The following is a 24,694-nucleotide window of genomic DNA, read 5'->3' as shown; positions in this document are numbered from 1 at the left end:
AATCAGATGGAAAAGTATTTGCTTGCGATAAATGTTTTGTGTACGTGTTCTTTGTCAAGTTTAATAATTTAAAAAAACACAAATGCAAAGATAGATGTCTGAGGATTGAAAATGTTTCTGGTCCATTCTCAATTTCTGTTTATTTAACTCTTCACTGAGCATATTTTAGAAGCAGTCCAATTTAGTAGTTTAGCCCTTTGACGAAACCACCACCTGCATATTTATCAGAAAATCCATGCTATTGAAAAATGCTTTTACACTGTTAATCTTCTCTTCAGTGGAAATAACTCTCTTGGCCGGGCTCAAAACTTTACATAAGGATGAAAAAGATTTGGGCTGAAGGTTCAGGGCAAGGCTTCAGAGAGAGGATAAGATCCCAATAAACACTTGGTGAGGATCAGATAAAGGTCAGCTTTGCAAATTACAGTCAATCAGAGGCTCCAAAGAATCCCTCACAAAGAGATTAGATGAAATTCCACTACACTTTGATTTAACAATAATCTTGATGGCAACTGGCTGGACCTTTCATACAATGCCATTGGGGTTTTTAATCATACATGTCGGGGACTGCATTTAAAAGCTTGTGTCAAGAGGTGGAATTGACAGAATCACTGTGAAAGAAGGTGAAGTTGAAGAAGATATTCTCTGCCAGGACTAATTAATACACAATGGCAGTTTTCAGGGGAGACTTACTTAAATTATATATTCTTTTAACAAGAAGTCAAACAGTAGGAATATTTCTACATGGAGACTTTAGTGTAAGTTTTTTGTTCTCTCTAAAAATTCTGTTAAGCCCTTTTTACACCCAATGTAGTGCATATATGCAGTATTTTTAAAATTCTGGGAAACCCACTAAAAATGGCCGCCAGTAAACATGTTTTTTTTTTTTTTGATGTGTCACTTTCAAAGTTATGAACGTGTCCAGAAAACATGGTTAGTAAACAGTAGAAAGCAGCATGAAGGCCAGTGACATTGTTACAGTGGTTGCTGTGTGTAGTAGACTGTATAAAAATAAGGTGTAGCCATGGTGTTTCTGGTTAAAATCTCCTTGCTGGACAGGTGACATGTGTCTTTATGGTGTTTGTGTGCTCTGAAATGCTCACAGCTGTCACAGCTGTTGGACTGTTAGCCTATTATGCTAATACATAAACATATGGATAAGATGTTTATAGACATCCATAGATAGAAACAGATGAATGAGTTGCATCTGAAAAGCAACCAAAACTTGCTTGTCCACCTGGCACTGGTGGGCAGAGCTCTGAAAATCTTTACTCAGAAGTTCTTGGTCAATAAAGTATTTAATACAATTATTTAAATTCTTTTAAATCTACATGAAGGTATGATATAAAGGGTGCTGCATATGCTTTGCCTTCTCCAATAGCACAGGCAGCCAATACAATATAATTATTCCTAACGCATCTATGAACATAATCTTTACAATATAAATAATTATTGTGGCAATATCATGGGAGTAGCCCATTGTTGAATGAGGGTAAGCCTGTATGCGAAGAGGGAGACCTATGCATCACTCGTAAATCCCAACAGGACTGTTTCATCCACCCAGGCTTCTCTCCTTATGCTTGTTCTTGAATAAATAACAACTACTGAGTGATAGCCAAGACATTCTATTTAATGAATTCCCAATCGCATCGCTATAAAACATAGCAACCAGTGTGAATGAAAAGAAATAGGCTAAATTCCATCAAAAGAAAGCCATGCTCTGCGCAACAAGAGGATTGTGAGACTGGAGCTCTCCTGCCTCACAAAAGTGAGTACACACCTCACATTTTTGTAAATATTTGATTAAATCTTTTCATGTGACAACACTGAAGAAATGACACTTTGCAGTGTACAGCTTATATAACAGTGTAAATTTGCTGTCCCCTCAAAATAACACATCACACAGCCATTAATGTCTAAACTGCTGCCAACAAAAGTGAGTACACCCCTAAGTGAAAATGTCCCAATTGGGCCCAGAGTGTCAATATTTTGTGTAGCCACCATTATTTTCCATCATTGCCTTAACCCTCTCGGGCATGGAGCTCACCAGAGCTTCACAGGTTGCCACTGGAGTCCTCTTCCACTCTTCCATGATGACATCATGAAGCTGGTGGATGTTAGAGACCTTGCGCTCCTCCACCTTCCATTTGAGGATGCCCCACAGATGTTCAACAGGGTTTAGGGCTGGAGACATGTTTGGCCAGTCTATCACCTTTATCCTCAGCTTCATTAGCAAGGCAGTGGTTGTTTTGGAGGTGTGTTTGGGGTCGTTATCATGTTGGGATACTGCCCTCCGGCCCAGTCTCCGAAGCGAAGGGATCATGCTCTGCTTCAGTATGTCACAGTACATGTTGGCATTCATCGTTCCCTCAGTGAACTGTAGCTCCCCAGTGCCGGCAGCACTCATGCAGCCCCAGGCTGTACACTCTTGACGGTAGACAAGACACACTTGTCTTTGTACTCCTCACCTGGTTGTAGCCACACACACTTGACACCATCTGAACCAAATAAGTTTATCTTGGTCTCATCAGACCACAGGACATGGTTCCAGTAATCCATGTCCTTAGCCTGCTTGTCTTCAGCAAACTTTTTGCGGGCTATCTTGTGCATCATTTTTAGAAGAGGCTTCCACCTGGGACGACAGCCATGCAGACCAATTTGATGCAGTGCGCGGCGTATGGTCTGAGCACTGACAGGCTGACCCCCACCCCTTCGACCTCTGCAGCAATGCTGGCAGCACTCATTTCCCAAAGATAACCTCTGGATATGAAGCTGAGCATGTGCACTCAACTTCTTTGGTTGACCATGGCGAGGCCTGTTCTGAGTGGAACCTGTCCTGTTGAATCGCTGTATGGTCTTGGCCACTGTGTTGCAGCTCAGTGTCAGGGTCTTGGCAATGTTCTTATAGCCTAGGCTGTCTTTATGTGTTATTTGTCATGAGGTGCCATGTTGAACTTCCAGTGACCAGTATGAGGGAGTTTGAGAGCGATAACACCAAACCTGAGACCTTGTTACACTAACAAGTCACATGACACTAGGGAGGGAAAATGGCTAAATGGTCCTAATTTGGACATTTTCACTTTTGTGTCCAGGTTTAGACATTAATGGTTATGTTATGTGTCATTTTGAGGGGAGAGCAAATTTACACTGTTATACAAGCTGTAGACTCACTACTTTACTTTGTTGTAAAGTGTCATTTCTTTACTTTTGTCACATGAAAAGATATAATCAAATGTTTACAAAATGATACTGTAACTGTGCGTACACATATTGGATGACAGCTCATTGCAGCAAAATCCATAGCAGATTACATTGGTTATGACGGTATAAATGGCAAATGTGGTGATGTTAAAAGGAGATTACTGGTCCCCAAAAAATGCTTGAGTAAAGAGTAACTGTACACTTTTAAAAAGGAATGTTAAAAGTTACCATTTTATATAAAAACTAACTTTTATACTCATTTGCATTGCTTGTACTGAGTTACTACCCACACCTGCCACCCAGGTGTCATGTTAATATCACTGCCAATCGAAGCTGGAGCCAATTGACCCAGAAGCGAGGGGAACACACAAGAAAAAATCTAGGCAGGAACCCGAACCCTCCCTATTTTTACTCGTTCCTGCTTAGATTTTCATAAGGGAAATTGCTTATACCTGTTGTACACAGTTTCTAAAGTGTGTTCACTGCACAGATATAATCTATTGTGCTTGAACGTACCACAAACCCAGCTACTGTCCAAACATTCAGTGGAAATGAATGACATTGCAGGGTCCTGGAACTAGTCCCCAAAGTAGCGTTTCTCTGTCAGCTTTGTCATCTCATCGGCTACAGGTGTGCTGGAAGCTGCAATGATGTTGATAGGTAGGCGTCCTGCGCCTAAAATCCAAAAGGACTCAGTAAACTCTCTATCGACACATCCTGTTTACCCATTATTATGCTAATGTCCTGCACAAGTACACACACACTGTGCAAAGTCAGCTGTCAGCAGAGGAGAGAGGCTGCGGTGGAGAAGTGAACCAGGTGATGGTAACTTGAAGATTACTTGAGTGGATGACAACTACGATCGTTACTGTAAGAGCAATTAAACCTTTGCAATTAAAAGGCCAATACTTAATCAATACACAAGCATAAACATGCAAACATGTAGACAGCATGAGAGCAGCAGAGCACATTTTTAATACAGCTGAAAGGTAAATTTATACTACTCCTGATCACCATAATCCTAAAAAGATGAAAGATGAAAGAAGCTATCCTTAGGCTTCCAACATGTAGTCTCACGTCTCCTGGCCAGTCAAGAAGTAATGACTCTGATTATGATGATCACCTAATCTGAAACAGCAATCCTCTAAAAAGACTTAAATATTTGATGTTGCTGTTCCAATTGTAACTAGATGGACCTTAATTTTCCTTGATTATAATGCTGAAACAAAAGCATGTCCATACATTGCAACTGTACAGTGATAATGACTGAAATAAAAGATTAGCGGATAATTTTACTTCATAATTATAAATAGAGCCCTTATTCAAATTTCACAATGAATTAAAAACATGATAAAATATTTGTACTTAAATATTGGTATATAACTTTTTTTTACAGGCTGCGAATCATCTCCTAAATCCCTCTGCAAATCATCTTGCGATCCTCTGGGAGGTACCGTCCTGCAGTCTGCTCAAGATTAATACAGAGGCATTTCCTTAGAATTGATTATTTAACTTTTTTTAGTGTTATGTTTTATCTCAGCCCAGCAGAATGGCTCTGCGCTGTCATAGAGGGCTTTGCCAGTGAATTGAAATCCTTCAGTGCAGGTGTGGAAAGCAGAGTGGTGAAGAGGCTCCTTCACTTCTGCACTCCACTGATAACTTTAACATTTGACCACGTATTGTGTTCAGGCAGCTGGTCTCATGAAAGCAACGATGCTTTCCTCCAAACAGATTCACATTTTTGTTCTCGCACGAGTTTTGAAAAGCAGAGTGAACTCTTGAAGAAAAATTTATGGCACGCAGTTCAATTGCTGCTCGGACTAGATTAATGAGCATTTCTTATCAGCAATCTGCTTATTTTGTTGCTAAATTGGTGGGAGCTTCAGACATATTGAACCGCTCATGCCAAGTGGGTAGTGAAGTGAATTCCTAACAAGATGTATTTTTCATTTACCTCCACTGTGGTCAAGTTTGAGATGATCATTTCGAATAGTCAGCAGTTTCTATTTTTCAGATTGAGGTTATAACAAACGGAGAGTTCTGGCACTCAAATGCCTTTATAATGAATTAGTCAAGCTTGGAAATGAAAACTTCCGCTGTCAGCTGGATGGCAGTCAGACCTGTTCGCACTGCTGCTAGAAGAGAAGAAAAAGATGAAGTGCTTGCATGCTGATTTTGTAACTAGGTAATTGGTTACCCTTTCCCCGCTTCTTGCTCTCACTCTTTCTATTTCTTCCTCTTCTTCTCTGCCATAAGTCCGTTAGTGTTTGCTGGAAGTCATTCTTTATAAAGTGCATTAATATATCCAAATGAAACTTCGAAATTATAATAACAAACACATAAAAACATGGAATTTTTATTTCTCTATACTCTGACCTTGCTGTTGCTTTACAAACCAATGACCCCCACCATCTTCACACTGCAGCCATTTTCCGGAGCGATTTCAGAGGATAATAGCACTCACAAATCATCTGCTGGGCAGTGGAGCCCATGAAATTGATGCGCCTTCATTTTAAAACAATGGAGGTTCCTTATGAGGGGCCTCATGATGTCATAACTTTAGCAGCTGACAGGCCAGGCAGGTGTATTTTGGCCCGAGGATTGGCACCGGGCCAATGAAAATCCAGTCAGGATAGCTTAATCTATTGCTGTATTGAGTGAGATGGCAAGACTGGTGTAAGCAGCCACCAGACATGTTCAATCACGTTCCCTGTACTGAACTGAACTGATAGCTTTTACTTGGAAAACCAGGCCTCCTCATCTCCCCTGAGTTCAGTAATGCTTCACTGTCTATATGAGACCATAAAGACAAAAATTGCTAAGACAAAAGTTAAATTAACAGCGTTTTACGACACGTACACAATAGAGTCTGATACCAGTAAGAGTTGCTTGAGTTTTGTTAGAGAGATTGAGTAATAAATTATTCATGTGGCCAAGTGAAAGGATGTTATAAATCTCTGGAGTTTTTGAACTGTAAATGAGGGGGTTGGGCATCAGCGGAACTGCCATCCTGATTTGAACACATTAATTAAATTAAAACAAATGAACTGTATTTTTCACAGGGAAAACTTCAACGTTATCCATCAGACACATTGCCTCTTTTAATTAATTCCTCCTGCACTCGTTGACATTTTTCAAAGAGGGTGCATGGGTTGAGCACTCCTCCTGTATGAAAAGATTAAAAAGCCACTTACATGCTAAAAAGAATTATGGATGACTGAGGAGCATGGCTTAATGGGAAATTGATTGACTTGGCCGCGTTACACCTGGTCTCATAACATTTCACATCCCTCATGCATAAGGAGTTTGATGCATTTTCGCAGTAAGCAGCTCCACGGCAACAGAACCTTTTCATACTGGTGTCTCTCTGTGGAGAAAGTTGTGTGGATGAAGACATGTTGCTTCAGTAGATCCAAGCCATCACTTCAAAGAGACAGAGTGGAGATGATCATTGCATGACGGATGCAGCTTTCCTGGATGTGCTGCATCTCATATCTGAGCTTCATGAGCCATTTCCCTGCAAGTGCTACAAACAAAAAACACACGAAAGAGGAGAAAAATCAGCTCCTCCTTTTCCAAAATGGATGCCGGGTGTCATTTTGTGGAGCCACTGATTGCATCTGCTGAAAGCAATACTGTGCAAATTAGCAGATTTTCAAATTTTCACATTTGGGTAAGAATGTGGTTATGCTGTACTCCAGGAAAACGATCCAAGTACAGCATTCTAAATGGGGAGCGTGCTTCACCAAATTGGCCACCATTTGCAATCTGCATGTAAGCAGTGCTCGCGAATAACCTTTGTGAAACAGGCCCCAGATGTTGAATTTAACTTTTACCAGCTGTTTTGCAGTTTTGTCACTGAATGAAAGATGCAGGGACTTACATTTCTACAGCAGACTTCTCTAGTGAGGTAATCACATAAAGCTGCAATGACACTTTTTAAGGCTGCTCTTTCGCCTGGCGGAAATATTTAAATGTTTTTCAACCAGAAAACCCTGTAACCAAAAGTTGGCAACTTGCACACAGCACACCCTTTTATCAACTTTGGCACATACCAAGAATGGCTGAAAGAGGCAAAGGCTCTAAGCAGAACCCCCCTATAGCTCAAAATAAAAGCAACTGCACAAGCGCCTTCATATGAAGTTTTTTTTTATAGCTGTTAGATGTTGCCTCCAGAATACTCCAGCAACAAGTGGGTTGTTTCAGTTGACCATACGGTCAACTGAAACAATCCATGTGTTTTCAACTAATCTGGGATGCATTTCACCAAACTTGAAACTTGAGATAATTTCCTTGATTATTCTGACATTTGACCATTTGATTTGACAAAAAGCCAGAATTAAAATTATAGAACCCTTCAGTCGATTATATTATATTTTATTTTTGCTGCACTTACCTTGAAGTTGGTACAGTTTGATAATGAAATGTCACTCTAAAACACTCTACTTTGCAGAAAAGCAGCCTTGTTCTAATGTGTCTAAGTGGTGATGGCTTAAAGATTTACATTTAAAGTGCATCCGATGAGTGCATTTTGGCACATTTGTCTTAATTGGTTGCCACTTGCTCAATCCTCCTTTTCTTCACCCAGGCTCCATCTTGTTCCCAAAGAAATATACAATACAGATCGTACATCTATGTTTTCTCCAGCCAATGAAAGGACACTAGTCAATCCATATTTCAATTATATTTGTGAGACAGCTTGTTTGGAATTTAACTTTGGACAACAATAGCATCCATACCCAAAGTTAGAAATTTACTGAGGGATAGATGATATTCATGTCATTTCAATTGTAAATTGGATTATTTTATCAGTGGTCAGACAATACAGGTTTACTTTTACTTACAAACATCATGGCAGAGCTTTACATTAGGGTTTGTAGTACTTAAATAGATTACACATCAAGCCACAGGAGCATGAGTGGGCATAGCAGACAGAGACCATCTTTGTGATGGAAGGAAGGCATGCATGGCTGCTCCACAGGCTCCAGACAGACAGAGACTGACAGGAGAAACGTGGGAATGGCGGATAGAGGAAACTCCTCTCATCTGCCTAAATACGTCAGCCAGGGTCACTGGCACAGCAATCCTCTAGCTAAGCACAATGGAAGACAGACAGACGCACACACCTCTCCATGAACAGAGCACATCGCTTGCTGTCAGATCAGACCGAGCAGGTTAAGGGAGGTCAGAGTGGCAGAGCAGGAGCAGCCAGACAGCTTGTCAATGTTGTTGAAAACCAGATGGATGAACCAATACTTCAGGGAGCCACAGTTCTACTTTCCTGTTTATTAACACATTGTAAACTGCACTTGGACATGCCCCAAAATGCTTATACTGGTTAGGTATTTACTGTAGACATATGTTAACAGAATTTGAACATTCTCTGGTGAGTAAAATCTTTTGCTCTATTTTCTCATATCTATAATCTGTCTGCAAAGCATTTCAGCTCATGACAAAGCCATGAATCTATATGTGTTGTTTATTAGGCTTGGTTGGCTCAAGCTGGCACATTCATTTGTCACTGCTATGAAGCAAAATCTGATCCCAGAGTTAACATTAACATGGCTTTTCTAGGGCAGCAACTTTGTTATTGAGCCCCGGCATGGTGAACCAGACCATTACTGCTCCGGAGAGAGAGACCGAACATAGAGTGAGGAGGGGAGATGGAAAGATGAGAGGAACGAGGATATAGGATAAGCAGAATGATGAAGTGGGGAGAGGGAATGAGGGGGTATGAATAAAGGATGCCTGCATGGGGATGGACGGAGAAAAGAAGTGACCAAATAAATCACCAGCCAACAGATAATTGGATGAGCTGCACTCAAGGGACTGTTGCAGAACCATGAAAAGTGACACTGTGATTTGCAATTAACTCCAAGCAGAGGAATGGGGATTTAGTTCCCTTTGGATTAATTCCAGGAATTTGATACCTGACAAGATGGTCACCATAATGAATCTGGTGGGCTGCAGGAATCATTATTATCATTTAACTTGTATGATGGTCTCTCAAGGGAGAAAATGCCTCGATCTGAGAAGTAGAAAACATAGCAAATTAGACCTGAAGGTAGAACTGCACACCTTATGACCACGTGCAAGGATGCCAAGACATGGCTGTACTAGTTGAGTATTTTTATGTTGTCATTTGAGCTGTTTCCATAGTTTACGGCACTTGTAGTGATGTATTGTCCTTCTTATCAGGTTAGCTAAATTCTCTCACTTTCCTGTAGTATTACATAGAGAGTTAAGGGACCTCAAGGACAAGATGATTCAATCAGGCTCAATGGCTCGGTGTCTTTTGAACAGAGGTCGTCCGACAAGGCTGTAATTATGCCGAACACACAATCACACTCTTGCAGAAGTGTAATTTAAAGATAGGATCACACTGATACAAGGTTTGTGTTCGTTTATCTACAAAAATAAATGTACTTCCTAATAAGGAAGTTGGTCTGAAGGCATAAAACTTTCTTGTTTCACTCAATTGAGATACAAAGACAAACTCATCAGGGGCTTTAAAGGCTAAATTAAATTTATAGCATCTTCTTCCTGCAAAACTCGCTCTTTGTGAGATTTCAGAGCAAGAATTGTCCTTGAGCAACTTTCTTGTTAAAAAAAAAAAAGACACTCAGCTATCCTATCCAAGGTGTTGTTAGACACCTTTTGTAACAGTCTGAGCCTGTCAGGGTCAAAAATATGCACTTTTTGTGGACATTATTTTTATGGCCACAATTGCCCCAAAGGAATATGTTGCAACAAGATATTTCAGAGTGGTAAGTTATTAATTTGTAACAAATTGATCTTTCATACGTAACATATTAACTGTGTACTGTCTCTACATCACAGTAACAACTTTATGTCCATTGACTGCGTGCAGGGTATCTAACACTGTTTTGGTTTTCAGGGTATGCTCCACTAACCGCTAGGTGAGCATTATGACATGTGTTACATAGTGACGCATATAGGTTACGGAAGTAAAGGCTGGACTACAATCGAGCTTGTTCCAGGTAGTTCAGGAGCAGTGTTTTCTGTGGGAAATGGTAACTCCCTTTGGGCTTTTTCACTTTGCAAACCTTTTACATGTTCGAAAAAGATATATAACACAATAAAGGAAAGGGAAAAAGCCAAAAAGCATAATATGACCTCTTTAAGTGTCGAAGTATTGCACTGGAATAAAATGCCATGATCACATTACAGTCCTTCTTTTATTCCCTTCGATTTATGGCATTTCTGCTTTTTAATGTGAAATCTGACAAGAGATATGACAGGAAATACGGTAAAAGAGAGAGAAAGAGAGGATGGCATGCACTTTGAGTGACTGGCCACCTATTTGTTTGTCTTTTCAATAGTAATTCATAATGCCAGTTGCCAATTGTTATTATTTTTATAATTCTTATCTGAAATTACCTGGATATAATTGGAAATGGACTTCACCTTCATCACTCTGATTAGGCACCTGTGGCAAACATACTGTGTATTTTCCTTAAAATGGATGTTATGTGTTTGCAGCAAACTGGGTGACCTTTCTAGCACATCTTCCTCTAATAAAGCACTAATTACAGTATGAGTCTCATTAGGATCCAAGAGATTGCCAATAAATAGGTCATTAAATATAAAATAAGATACTGAGCATTGATCACTGGAGACTGTGCAACATAACCTAAAAATTATTACTTTGAGGAGTGAAAGTTGTCTTCAAGGAGAAAGGTCCTCCCCAAAAAAGAAGTTCAAAGTACCTCTGATCACTAAGGCACACATTTTGAGAGTAAGCAAGAGAATGGGAACGTCTCTGATCAAATAAGGTCTGTAAAGTGTGATGAAAGGTCAAAGAAGTGCTAGCAATGCATGAGGCTAGCTGCTACATGTGCCTATTTAAAGGGATTGAGACCATTTCCATTTAGATCTTAATCATGTATAATAAAACAAAAACATGTCAATTCACATACACACCTTTACTTAACTTACGTTAAGTATAGGGTTTACACAATTATTTCACAAATCAAGCAGCGTCTATACTAAATATTATGGTATACAATGCTCAAAAACACAGGATAATAATATATTTGGACTAATGTGAAATCAATTGTTCACTGTCAGAGTAAAGAGTAGTTTAGCAACTCTGTTCACTTTACCAACTAAACTAAATCGCTTAAGTCCCATTGATTTCCCTAATAAAAATTCAAGTCTTTCAAAATATGTGACTAACCAATGTGGAGAATGAGGAACTGCTGATCCAACATTTGAACGTTGGCTTTTATCACAAAGCAAATGAGCCTTAGTCTCATTCCATAAAATGCAAGAAGCTGAGCCAATTGATAATCCTGTCCTGTCCTCCATGCTAACAGCTTACAATAACCAGCTGACTGGGGAAAGAGACTTCTCTGATTTAGTCATATTGGGCAGTATTGATTGAACTGGAAAACTGTGTAAAATTAGAGAGAAGTGGTATGACCTTGTCTTTCGTACTGCTCTCCTGATCTCCTCCTGACAAATTAGAGACAGCTGTAGAGATGTGTGTGAGATCTGTCTACCTGCATAGCAATGCTCCCAGTGTGTTATAAAGACAGTGAAATTGCGGTTAGAAGTGGCACATGTCTTAGTGAATAGCTGGGTGGGGTATGATTTCAAGAGATTTCATTTAATGGCTCAAAAGTGAACATGCTTTGCTAGTGCTAGGTCTCTGGAAAATCACAGGGATGTAGAGATGTAGAGGATTTGGGCACCACCCACTCCTCCTTCACGTGAGTCATAAAATCAAGAGCCCACAAATATACACTTTATGGCGTTTTTCCATTGCTGGTACCAGTTTAACTCGCCTCGCCTCTACTCGACTCGGTTTTGGCCTGCCATCATCCATTTTTCCATTGCAGATGGTACCCCCTCAATGTAGCTGGTCATCATAGAAACGGCGCACAAAACTGCCACAATGTAATAATGTTCAACGCGACAAAAACCCATTACCAACACACCAGGTATCTCTTGACAAACATTTCAACATTACTCAGACTGTAAAGACAGAATAGCGGTAAGAAAATCTTAAAGCTGGTTTTTCCTCAGGCATTGTCGCTTGCATATTGTCTGTAAGCGTAACTGGCTGGCTAGCTCGCTAGCTTCCCCCAACAGCACTTGTGGAGCTTCTCAACTCCGAAGACGTTTGAGCACATTTTCAATCTGCCATCAGTGTTCATAAAACTGCCAATATTTGAATTCAAGTGCATTTAGTTGTAAACTGTCATCCCAAAATATTAAAATATAAAACACTGTCCCTCGTCTGGTGGGTGCAATGATGATGCTGTGAATAGTGACGATTCCCTCTGACCAATTAGTAGTCTGCAGTGTGGTGGTGCTGGTTTTCTCGTCACCTTTTGGCATCGCTTCAACTCGACATAGCTTGTTTGGAACTTCAGTGGAAATGATAGGCAAAAAGGTACCAAGTTAGCAGGTACAGCTTTTCCCCAAAAACCAAAAAAGGCGAGCACAGTCAAGGCAAGTCGAGCTAGTACCACGCAGTGGGAAAGGGCCATTAGTAAATGTAAAAAGTTTTGCCAACTGACACTTAATGGAGCCATGATGTCTCTTAGCTAGCCACCATAACCCACTACATGAACTAACCATGTATGTATGTAGTCCAGAGTGTGTCAGTACACCATGACATCACTGAGTCAACAATGCTGGTGATACTGGATAGAGGAGAAACTTGAAACTTTCAACCAGAGAGGGCAGTAATATAATGCTGGTATAAAGTTACTGGTTAAAGTATTAAGTTACAAAGCATCTGCCATAATGTCCATGTGTACTGACAGCCCACTGTCCAAACTGTGAAGTTAAAACACTAGAGGTCAGCAAAACTGAGATTTCAGGGGGTGTTAAGTTGCTCTTTAAAATCTTAGAGAAAAGTAGAGAAAACATAGGGGACTTACATATGTGTACCATCTTTAAATTCCTAAAAATGCTATTGCTGACATATCATGTGCTGCTGAATTAATTGTTCTGCTATGACTTAGTTTAAGAACTTGGAAAAAGTATTTCTTTCTTCCACTGTGTCTTTAAGTTTTTTCATGTGATCAAACATGTCTTTTTTCTGCTATGACTGCTTTGTTTGTGAGAGGGCTGTCAAAAAAGGCCATCAGAGAGTGTGAACATAGGGGCAGTGGGTGCCTTACACAGTGAATCTATCTCACATTCTGTTTGTGTTCCACTGACACAGTGTAGTCTCTGGACTCTGTCGGCAGTCCTGTTCCTGTCAAGTCAAATAACAGCATTTCAGAAGGGCTCCTCACTCTGACACGGCGAGCCGGCTCAATGGGAGGCCAGAGAGGTTCAAAAAACTGGTAGGGAAATGTACAAAACCTGACCATGTGTCTGCTGCAGAATGCAAAGAAGAAGCCCTACAAGTTCCACAACACACATGCATGCACAAGCTCGGATAACCTAGAATTACCTACTTTCCTTCTTGCTGGCATTTCATTCAAATGTCAAATCATTCACCTAGAACAAGCTACACAGACCTTCAGGGATCTTCTTTGAGAATGTCAAACTGAACCATGAATCTGTACAAAGCTTCGGATAAAGTACAATGTCCACTCGCTTCTCATAGTGAAGCCTGAGGGGAGGAAATGAGACATCAAGGTTTCAGACGACTCGGTCACGCTGCACTTATCGAGTGTACATGTAATATCAGGCCTATGTTTTGCCTCTTAAATAACCCGGTCAGTTATGTTTATCCAGTGGAAGTATCTCAAGACCCCATTTCCTGTGCAAATTGGAATAATACTGTATGTCTGCATACTCCAATGAGTTCCTAGCATGTCCCCCAAGGCATCGCAAAAACAGGACAGTTGTCTTTTCTGAGGGAAACAAGACATCCACCAAATGCCATCAAACAAGACAGTGGTATTTACTACCATTATCTGGGTTTCGTCTCACGTTTACTTTTAAACAGACAGTAAAGACAGAGTCAATATATTTAACCGGCTGACCACATAAAAGGAAACTACAGTTTACAGAGCCTGGGGGCATTAGAAGAAACATAGGATGACCCAGTTATACCTGAGGCAATAAACAGGACTTCTTGAGCTGACACACAATTCAATAACAATAACAGACAATGATTGTCACTGGACTTAATAATATCAGCTCAGGATGAGATGCATAGCAGCCACTATCACTCTTCTTCCACCTCTCTGCCTCAGCTAGTGCTGTAGTGTCCCTCCTGACATGGAGAGAAGAATGTTTACCTTTTTGATTTGATCCACAATATCCAGGGTCAGGACCTGCGTTTATCTGTTGAGTGTGCACACAGTACTGAGCTTTGTGTCAACTCCTCTGTCTCTGAGGTAGCTCTAATTCAGCTTTGATTTCACACATGTTTTTCTCACTGGGAATGTGAAGAGGATAATTGTTTTACACAGTTTTGGACAATTTGTAGACTAACTGGACACATGTTTCTGTTATTGTCACCTGTGCATAGAAGACCTTAAAGAAATCCCTTGAGCTACTTAAGCAAATAGTTCTTGTGGTTTTGAATGGGTTTCCTTCTATGGAGAGCCTTGAATATCCTGTCCTTAAAGCCCCCTTTAAGAAATATCTTTCATTGTGAAAGAAATGGATGGACTTGGCAGTTTCAGGTTACTTGTGTTGGTCACAGGGGAGCAAATTTTTCAAATTGCTTTGAAAGCCCAGGTACATATTATGCCAACAAAGAATAAAGATTAAAAAGAAAGCAAAAAAACACAGATTTTTCTTCTTTACAAGTTTCTGCAACCTGATTTATAACTGCACAATTGTAGGTTAGGTCTACATTAGCAAAATGTTAGTCGATGATAATCTAGCATAGCTCTTATGCCAATCCAAAAAAACGTTTGCGTGCTTGAAAAATGCATATTACAAAGCATATTTGTTGTTGCAGCAATTATATCTTCAGGCTTTAGGCAATGGAAGGCAGACGGTAGGCTAATGCTGAATTATTTGATCCCCAATACGGTTATAATTTGATATAGATTAAATTTAGAGTTTAGTTTAGGATCTGCTTGTGGTGGCAAACAGAATAAAAATGAATTCATCAGTGAAGACTAAGAGTCTACATTCATGCTAGCTGCTCTGTGAAGCTGTACTTAGCGGGTATGTAGGTCTTGTGACCTAAATGCTAATGCTAGCATGGAAAAATGCTCACTGGTTCAATGCTAACATACTGGTGTTAACAGATAAAATGTCCACCATCATAGTTTACTGTGTTAGCATGTTAGAATGAGCCAGTTAGCACTAAACACAAAAGTATAGCTGACGTTGATGGTAATGTTATTAGCCTTTCAAGAATCTAGTCATAAACCAAGAATCCATCCAACAGTTGCAGAGACATTTCTTTCAAAATCATAAATGTCAACCTCATGGTGGTGCTAGATGAAAGGTCAGGGGATCACCAAAGTCATAGGATTTGTACGGGTACTATGAATGTCTGTACAAAATGTCATGACAATCCATTCAGTATTTGTAGCGTTAATGCAGTCTGCACCAAAGTGGTGCCCCGACCAACAAACTGTAACCAGGCTGAACAACAGAATGACAATGACAAGAGGGCAGTTATTCATTATTGACGTCAAGTACATGGTGCTTACACATGGCAATTATTCCTGTTTTTCAGCTTTGGGCAGGTCTGTAATTAGGACAGCAATACCTTCAGGAGTTTAGTTTGACTTTTATTGCCTATTCAAATAGAAACCATCTGCCAGCAGTTCATTGACCTACCATAAAAAATGGATGGATTAACACTTTGATACTTCTAATGAATCACACATAATGCCGTGTAATCTATGGTAAATCTACAAAACTCTCAATAGGATATTCAAGGTCGTGCAAATGGATCCGTGTCTAGTGTTTGGGCATTTTCTACTTCCTTTTTAAAAATGTTCAAATATTCCCCTTGGTCTTGTTTTTCTGTCTAAATGATTTAAGCCGCTTTTGTATCTGCAGTGGTTTTTGCTTTGATGTACAAGCAAGACCTCCTGTTAAAAAAAAAAAAAAAGAATAGTCTTTGTAAGCTAGGATGTTGTCCCCTGTAATACCGAGCGCTCTTCCTGTTGGCTAATTGCTTGTTAGTGCTCCTGGCCCATGAGAAGAAATAGTCACACAGGGCTACTTCAGAAACACCCACACAAGCAGCGTCTGCAGCAGCAATGTGATGCTGGCGCCATTTACAAGAACTTGTGACACCAGCCTGAGCTGTTTCCCCTGCTGCAAAAGTTGCAGCACAAACATTTGACGTGAAAAGTAATCACCCTGTCATTTCATTCCTACTTTCCTTTTTGCCCACTAAACTTTATTGTATGCACAACAAGTGTGTGTGCATAAGTGTGCAATGGGTCAGAGGGGAAGCTCGAATCCACATTTTTTTTGTTGTCTCATGTCTTATAACCTTCCTCCATAGAGGAATTGCTGGCAATTACAATAACCCCTCCCTGCCAAGGTCCGATAAGAGCAGATGGGCACACTGACTGTTTTATGGAGCCAATGATAGCGGCAGAGCCAGAGTTTGAAGTTGCCGGCTGGAATTATCTGGTACTGAGGTTTAGAGTAATTAAGAGCAGGGAATGGCCGCCCGACATTATTGCTGGATGAGTGGCAAGACTGAGAAACACCTGAGGCTTTTGGAAGCAGAACACATTGAAAGGGATCCCCTGAGATTTTGAGGTTTAGTGCTACAACTGCTGCTGCTGCTACCGCTGTCGCGACTGAACTGCTGTTCAGATTTTCACAATAACTCAAATGTATGGTTCTATTATACTGACATGTAATGGAGACAAACACTTCTAGGGTGAAAGGAGTATCTGGCATTGTGAGTTAGTGCTACCAAGTACTATTTATAGTCAGCTTGATCAAAAAGAAAATATTCTTCTGTAATGTGCATAATAAACAAAGTGAAAGAGAGAATTCTTTGCAGTGTTCAGTGCTACTGAAATATAAACCTCAACTTTCCCTTTCTGATGCAATATGTAATTATATATATATATATATATATATATATATATATATAGAGATATATATAAAGTGTAATAAAAAATCTCAATAAAAAAATCTGACAATAATGCATCATGGAAAAAAAAAATTGTGTAGTATCAAATACATTTTAATAGTTATGACTTCCAAAAGGGGCTGATTATTATTATTTGCATATAGAGTACAATAACTCTCAAGAAAGTCTCAACAATTGCCTAAAAATGTTGAAATGCTTATGGTCTTTAAAGACTCTGTCCAACTGAAGCTGCAGAAATCTAAACAGTTTGTGTGAAGCTGTTTAAACTAGGTTTTATGACCTACGAAGGTGTTTGGAGAAAGTTCTAAACAAGTAAATTTGTTCTTCCTCTTTCTAAAGACATTGTTAGCCAGGCATGTTTATTCTTCAGTTTATTTGTGTGTAGATGAACATCTGCTTTTAAGTTCAGTTACTTGAATGTAGTTCAAGATTTTCAAGACGTATGAATTATTGACAAATATATCAGGGATTTTGCAATCATAGCTTGTTTTCATTCCAACTTTAAACCTGCTATAATCAGATTTTTTACATTACAAATGAATCACATGACTGTGTGACTTGAAAGGTCCGGCTTTTATTGACGAACACAAAAATAACTATCACTCGATTCTGCAGTTCCCCTCAGCTCTAGAAAGTATTTTAGCATCTTTCAGCTCACTGTTAAGGTTTTACAGCCCACAAATTAACAGTTTGGATTAACTCTCACCAGCAGGCAGCTGTTTTCTTTGATAAACCCCACTGTACACTACCTGTGCAGTTAAACATTAGCTGGTGACCATAGTGGAGGATTAAGCAGCTAAAGAAACAGATATTTCCCCCAGGAGTTTTTAGAGGCCAAAAACAGAGCTAAAATGAGAGTGAATATTGGACTTCAATTCTCCAAGTGGACGGAAACACAAATCCACATGAAGGCTAATTTTGCTCCATATTTGCTAGATTTGTAAGTGGCAGTTGTTTGCTAACAATTTTGCCATATTAACAGCTTGTTTCTGCTGCCCCAAAGTGGTCAATGCATGTTTAAAATCATGAGTCCTGAACAATGAGTGTCTGCATCATCACATTGTTGCTACTGCCTTTACTAAGACTAAAAATAGAATATGTTCTCCTAACCCTGTATTGAGCTTTTGATCCATAAATCATAACTCACCACTGCTGTGGTGCCTGCAAACACTGTCAAACATCACTTTAATTTCTTATACATGTCAAATCCATGTAAATCAGTAGTGAGGTTGTCAGATGCATTCTGAATTACATGAAATGTGGGTCCACGCGGACTACAGACCTCCGTGAGCTTTTACAGGTTCACTGAATCCATTTGTATGTTGATGAAATATGCTGACACAATGCTGTAAGTGACGCTTAGTCCATTGATTCCGAGTCTTTTGTTACAAATACAATTACACTGGTTTGTTTCGTCTAACTCTCTCTGTCTGCTTGATAATGACCTTAAGCAGGAATCTCCCTCCTCCCATCCTTTCCAATCAATGCCACTTCTAGCGGTGGTTTAGTGGCACTTCATATTGTAAAGCTCTGCAATCACTCAGAATCTGATAAGGAGCTAAAGGGTACACTAGCCATTTGCTCCACAAGCTTAAGACACAGCATCAGCATGTGGAAATCTGAATGTTCTGATTGTGGACACAGTTTACTACATGGACGTTTAGGCTTATGACATCATATTTAGATATATGTATGAGTCCTCATCCTGTCAGTGTTGTCAATGGCACAACCTTCATCCACTCATACATTTATACAGTTGTACACTGCATGTTCATTGTTATGTAAAATCCCTTCATCGAATCTCTTTTCATCTCTTCCACAAAATGTCCACACATTAGCAGAGCCAATCTTCTTTTTCTGCTCAATTAGACCTTCATTTAACACCCAGCTGCTGCTGCATGGACTTCCCTTCACATCCACACAGAGCAAAAACAATGTTTTAATAGTGTAAAAAATAAAATAAAAAGTGTGTAATGAAAAAGAAAGCGATTAGAGCAGGGGCTCAGTGCAAATAGAGGAGCCTACTGCGGTTGAAAGCGTGATAATTAGACATTCCTTTCTGTGTGCGCCAGCTACACAGATTCACTAATGTGCACTGTGCAGCCGCTCTACAACCGAGAAGCTTATGTCCATGCAATGAGGCACCCACCGGCTAAATTTAACTTTTACAAAAGCAACCTCGCCTCAAACACTGTTTCCACTGCTGCCAAAAACACAGATTTAGGAATATGTGTGCAACGTGAATTCATGTTAGGTAGGAACATTGGCATGAGCCTCTTTCAGTCTTTTCTCCTCTCTCTGTCCTCCATGTGAGTGAGACCAAGGAGGAGTCTGTGTGTGTGTGTACATTCACATTTAGCTATTATAAAGCACGGTGTTGGTTTACATCCTCAGAATTTCAATATGAAAGAGAACAGCAAACACTGAGTCAAGGATCAGACCTGTCAATGTCTTGATTTCACCACAGGGGGCAATAAGTACTTTTAGACAAAACTACAAAAATCTGCGCTTGCTTCTTAAAACATCAAACTTCTATGACAGATTTAAAAGAACATGCCACTGTACATCACTTTACTCACATCTCCATTAACAAAAATGACAATAACCAAAATTCATGCAGAAATGCTGGCCATCACAGTCAAACACATTTACACCTCCAGTAAACATTTCTATTTCTATATCTGCATATCTAATATGATATCAATAGATTTAGGGAAGGGCATTTAAGAAAATGAAGCTGCATGTCTGACCTTGGTAAACCTCAGAGGGCTGGCAGAAATTGAAAAACCCATCAAATAACTGTTCAGTCACACTGCATCTAAACCTCATCCATCAGGATGTCAAACAGATTATAAGTGGAAATGGAGAGCAACAAGTTTGGGAAACTTCTGCAAAACTTACGCAGAGACTAGAGCAGTAAGTAACGCAACCCACTGGTAAGATTAGAGCATAGAATTATGCAGCCTTATTAAAGATCTTAATATTTTCGGCTGATTTGAAAGGTTGCTAAAGTGCACTCAGATTTTTAATAATCCTGAGAAAGTTGTAATTGTTTCAGAGGATGTGGGTAGTACACTGAAATAGCCATTGTTAAACATATCAATACTAAAAGAAAATGCATTGGTATACCAGTTGTAAATGATTCTCACATTTTCAATGAACAATAAACTTTATGATTATAATGTGATTATGCCATAGAAACAAGCACATTTAGAGACAGACAAATGGAATTGTTAAATTCTTATTATTCTCTTAATAATAATAATAATGTCTCACTGCTAACGTCTCATTGCTGTGCTTTGACTTTCTATGATTGTATCAAGTGATTTATGAAACCAGAAGTTTTTTTTGTGGCGCTACAAACAGCGTTTTCTATGGAAACATAATAGGGTGTCAAAAATCTTTTAGCTACAGGTAAACAAATGGCTCTTCTGTAATACCTGTGGTTCAAGTGTGGTAGCAGATTGTACCCAGTCAAGAATCCACCAAAAATGAGATTTAAATTTTTTCTCATGTACAGCAACTGTTATCAGTTTTATTTTGATACCACTAATGGATAAAAATCTTTTCTGCATATAAAATATGGACATGTGAGTCTTCACATGTTCCCCTGCAGTGTTGTTTCAAAACCAACAGTGAATGGTTAAAATTACATAACGTTCTGGATTCCAAACGGGAAAATGCAAATCCTTTCCCCCAAATCAAAGTCCTAATTGGAGATCTGCATGATGAATGTGCAAGAAGAAAACCAGTATCGAACTACACACCCGGGAACAGACAGCGACAATAACAGATCAGGTGACGTGGATCGTTTTTGTTATCCTGCCTTCTTTTCAAACAAAACCAACTAGCAACTTAATCAAGGTCAAGCCACATTGATACACTGCGCAACAAAGGGCTAAATTAATATCAAATCTTTGCACAGGTTTGTGCTACAGGTGAACTGTATCTGCAGTATTATTTGGAACTGCTGTAAAGGTACATAATCCGTTCTCAAGTAGTGTGAATATTCTAATTTCCCTTCCATTTTTTAGTTTTACCAGCTTTACTTACGCACACGCTTTTCTTACACACACTTATTAATGTCAGAGTGGAGTTAATTGATCCAAAACTTGAACCTACCTCCGTCCATCACATGTAGACCAGCCAAATGATAGGACGAGTCGACATTTTTGTTTTTGGCTCCCCTTTTCAAGACGTGACTCGTGCTGTAACTGCAACTGTAATCCTGATTTTTTTAAAAATAGGACATGCAGTCTAAAAGTGTTATAACGGAAAAGCACCTTGATCCACCACAGCTGTGTAAATGTCGAGTACTGAGTCCTCCAGTGGATTTATGGGCAACAAGCTCACTGCACGTCATTCAAAGCATGATGTGGGAGATCCACTCTGCGCGTATAACAGCCCAACTATAAAACCCACAGTCACACAATCAGACACAAACCTGCCGCCTCAGGTTCTTTCGTTGCGCTTTTACGCACATAGGCTTTGGCCGCGACGCGAAATCACCTCCTATTCTTATATAGGTTTGTTGATCTCACTGCATATATAAGCACCACATTGTACTACACTGGTTGTTTTATCGACTTAGAAACACAAGACTCATGATGTTGCATAAAACATGTATTTTTTCCAGCCCTCTGTGGCGATGATCACACGCGCTAAAATCAAGAATGGTTGATCGAATTGAGAAGACAAGAGAGAAGGCTGCTCCTGGGCAAATATAGACTCACGCAGATCTGCACATCAAGGTTTTTAGCACAGATGAAATAAAGAGGATAATTGTGAGAAACCAGTTGTTATATGAGGACAGGAATAAAACGATATGGACTCGCTTTTATCCAAAGCGCATTAGAGTGCCATGGGCGCATTCAATAATAGCAAATCGTTTGGTATTTCATTAGATACACATTCAAAACATAATTGGTCAAATCGTTGAAAGAAAATCCTGAGAAATAAGAGTTAACAATGCTTATTGCACCGGATATTTTCTGAGACAGCGCGCAATCAACTGTAGGTGCGGGGTGGCTGGATGTATTTTGTTGAAAAATAAAAATGATAATGACATTAAACGATTCTGCAGTACAATTAGATACTGAGACAATTTGAGCTGTGGATGCTCAGGATATGAAATAAACCACAAATAAAGTTCTGCTGTTCGTCCAAGATGCGCCTTATAGGCAACTGTGGATCAAGCGTAAAACATGTCGTTGTCCTTGTGCGCATCATGCAAAGCTTGCCGGGCAGTAGATATTGGCGGGCCAGTTTTCTACGCCATATCTCAGACGATTACTTACATCAAATATTTTATCAACAGTCACACAGACCTGGGGTGCTCTGAGCACAAGTTAGATCTACCTGAAAATAAAGTTACACACTTTTGTCACCAGGGCAGACAAGAATACTTTGAAATGTCTTTTTAAGAAAACACTCAGAATATTATTGTAATGATCGACGTTCCATTTTTCGGCGTTTTACGCGCTGAAGGATCATGATTACAGGTGTCGACATGGCTGTGTGAGCAACCCGGCGGTTAGACAGTCCAGTATACGAGAAGTCTCAGGTTTGATCCCTGGCACCAACTAGTTCCTCCTGTCGGAGTGTCCTTGAGCAAGACAGCTTATTCAAACCTGTTGTCGGCTTGCTAAGTCGGAGGAATAGGAATGCGTGTTCTATCTTCTGGTTTGGGAAAGTCAGGTAAACCTGCTGGTGAAATATCGATTCCTTTGGTTTTATCCATAAGGGTAAATATTATTCAGTTATTGGCTTACCTGCTTTCATGCTGTCATGCTGGTGGCGTCTTTTGGTCCGTTTCATCGCAGCGTGGCTGCATGTCTGAGGACATGCTTCTGGAGACAGGTTTGGAGACGAAAAGCGCCTCGACTGCACTGGAGAAAGTGGAAAGGTGGGTGTGTTTGTTTGTGTGTGTGTGTGTGTGTGTGTGTGTGTGTGTGTGTGTGTGTGTACGAGAGAGGGAGGGAGAGAGCGAAAGAGCTATAAGAAGTAGGCTGGCATTTCGATAATGACAGTCGTTATATGCCTTTTAGATTTGGGGAAACCGGGCTGAGCGTTAGTCACAAGAGCAGCAACGCTTGATTAAAAATAGAAATAGCCCAAAACCTTAAATTCCATTAATGCGTCAATACGCCAATTAAACCTCATGCCAGCATGATCAGACATATGCCACCAATTTTCAAAGGAAATCAACTCATTTAGCCTATGACTTTGTTCAAAGTACGGACACTTTTTCTTATGTAGCCTATTCTTTGTGTTTTTATAGGCCAATTAACGGCGATTTCATTCATCTTTCACTTGTTAGTAGAAAAACAAGTTGGTTTGACTGCGGTATTGGGAATGTGTGGGTAATAGGACAGTTTCCATTCAGAAAAAAACATGCAGAAATTACAGCCGCTTTCAGCAGACTTTTTGGTTTCAGCACCGAGGAGAGCGCTGATTTGGAGAGGAGAAAAAGGCAACATTTAACTCTGAAAGATCGTTGTCATGTAAGCTCCACTGAGGGACACTATTCTTTGTACCACCAGCCTGTTGTGTCATCCAAAGCACGATGCAAATACGCCAAACTTAATCATTCAAAGTGAATTCCCAGTCAAACGAGGGGAAATCTGCTAGTGGGAAGGAGACAAATCACAAAACCCTTTCAGTTAATTTGATACATTTCTAAAAATTAATTTGAAATGGGAATATTTAAAAGTACAGAAGACTTTAAATATTACATTTCATGATTTGTTCCTTTTTACATGAATTTGGTCCGGCAGGGACCCTGTTGATTATCTGAACACATGGCCAAGAAGACCTGCTTTTCGTCACGTTGTATACATTGTGTGCCCTGAGCTGCTCTCCGTCCTCTCTCTGGGGACAGCTGCTAAAGCCAAATGTCTCGTTTTATCATAATTGGCTGGCACTTATTAAGATTTACCTGCTTAACACTTGTTTGAAAGGAGAATTTATTAAAACATTGCAATCGAAAATAGGGCTGCTGGTATTAAAGGTTTAGTGGGATTTGACATTATTTAGTATTTACTTTTAAAACTTGCCACAGAGCCACGATTGTTATGGAAAATAAACATAGGATGGGAATGTTTTACTGACATCTACTGGGGAAATATTCTCAAAAGACCTGAGCTCTCTCTCTCTCTCTCTCTCTCTCTCGTGTGTTTGAGTGTGTGTAGGCTATGTGTGTGTAGGTCAGCTGTCTGCCCACAGGAGGCAAAGTTAAAGCTAGTTTCATAAACAGTCGGCCCTCTTCCCCCAGTTCCACACACCATACTGATGGACAGGTAATACCAACTTTATTTTAATGAAAATGCTCCCATAACAGTTATTGCAGGCCCCCTCCCATCTCAAAATGCTATCACTCCAGATTTCATCCTATGGCGGTTAAGACTTTTATTTGTTTTCACATTTGGAAAAGAAGCCATTAGGCACAGTTTGACTGGTGCCATCCTGAAC

General features: G+C 39.8%; 1 protein-coding gene across 2 annotated transcripts in view; it reads right to left on the bottom strand.

The window, feature by feature from the left end:
- The window catches only part of chrm2a (cholinergic receptor, muscarinic 2a), a 79,708-nt gene extending 56,585 nt beyond the window's left edge, over positions 1-23,123 (bottom strand). Inside the window, exon 1 of one of the 2 annotated variants that reach the window (XM_038738859.1) lies at positions 22,996-23,123. The gene's annotated coding sequence lies outside the window, so the exon portion shown is untranslated. Of the gene's footprint in view, positions 1-21,346; positions 21,550-22,995 lie in introns of those variants that run through there. The other variant, XM_038738860.1, reaches the window with a different exon arrangement.
- Between the last annotated feature and the right edge of the window lie 1,571 nt (positions 23,124-24,694).

This window comes from Micropterus salmoides, unplaced genomic scaffold, assembly GCF_014851395.1.
Source record: "Micropterus salmoides isolate LMB-PRFRI ecotype aquatic unplaced genomic scaffold, ASM1485139v1 Ms_hic_scaffold_23, whole genome shotgun sequence".
Taxonomy (NCBI): domain Eukaryota; kingdom Metazoa; phylum Chordata; class Actinopteri; order Centrarchiformes; family Centrarchidae; genus Micropterus; species Micropterus salmoides.
The sequence above is the reverse complement of the archived record's forward strand: the minus strand, read 5'-3'. Positions and strand labels throughout refer to the sequence as shown.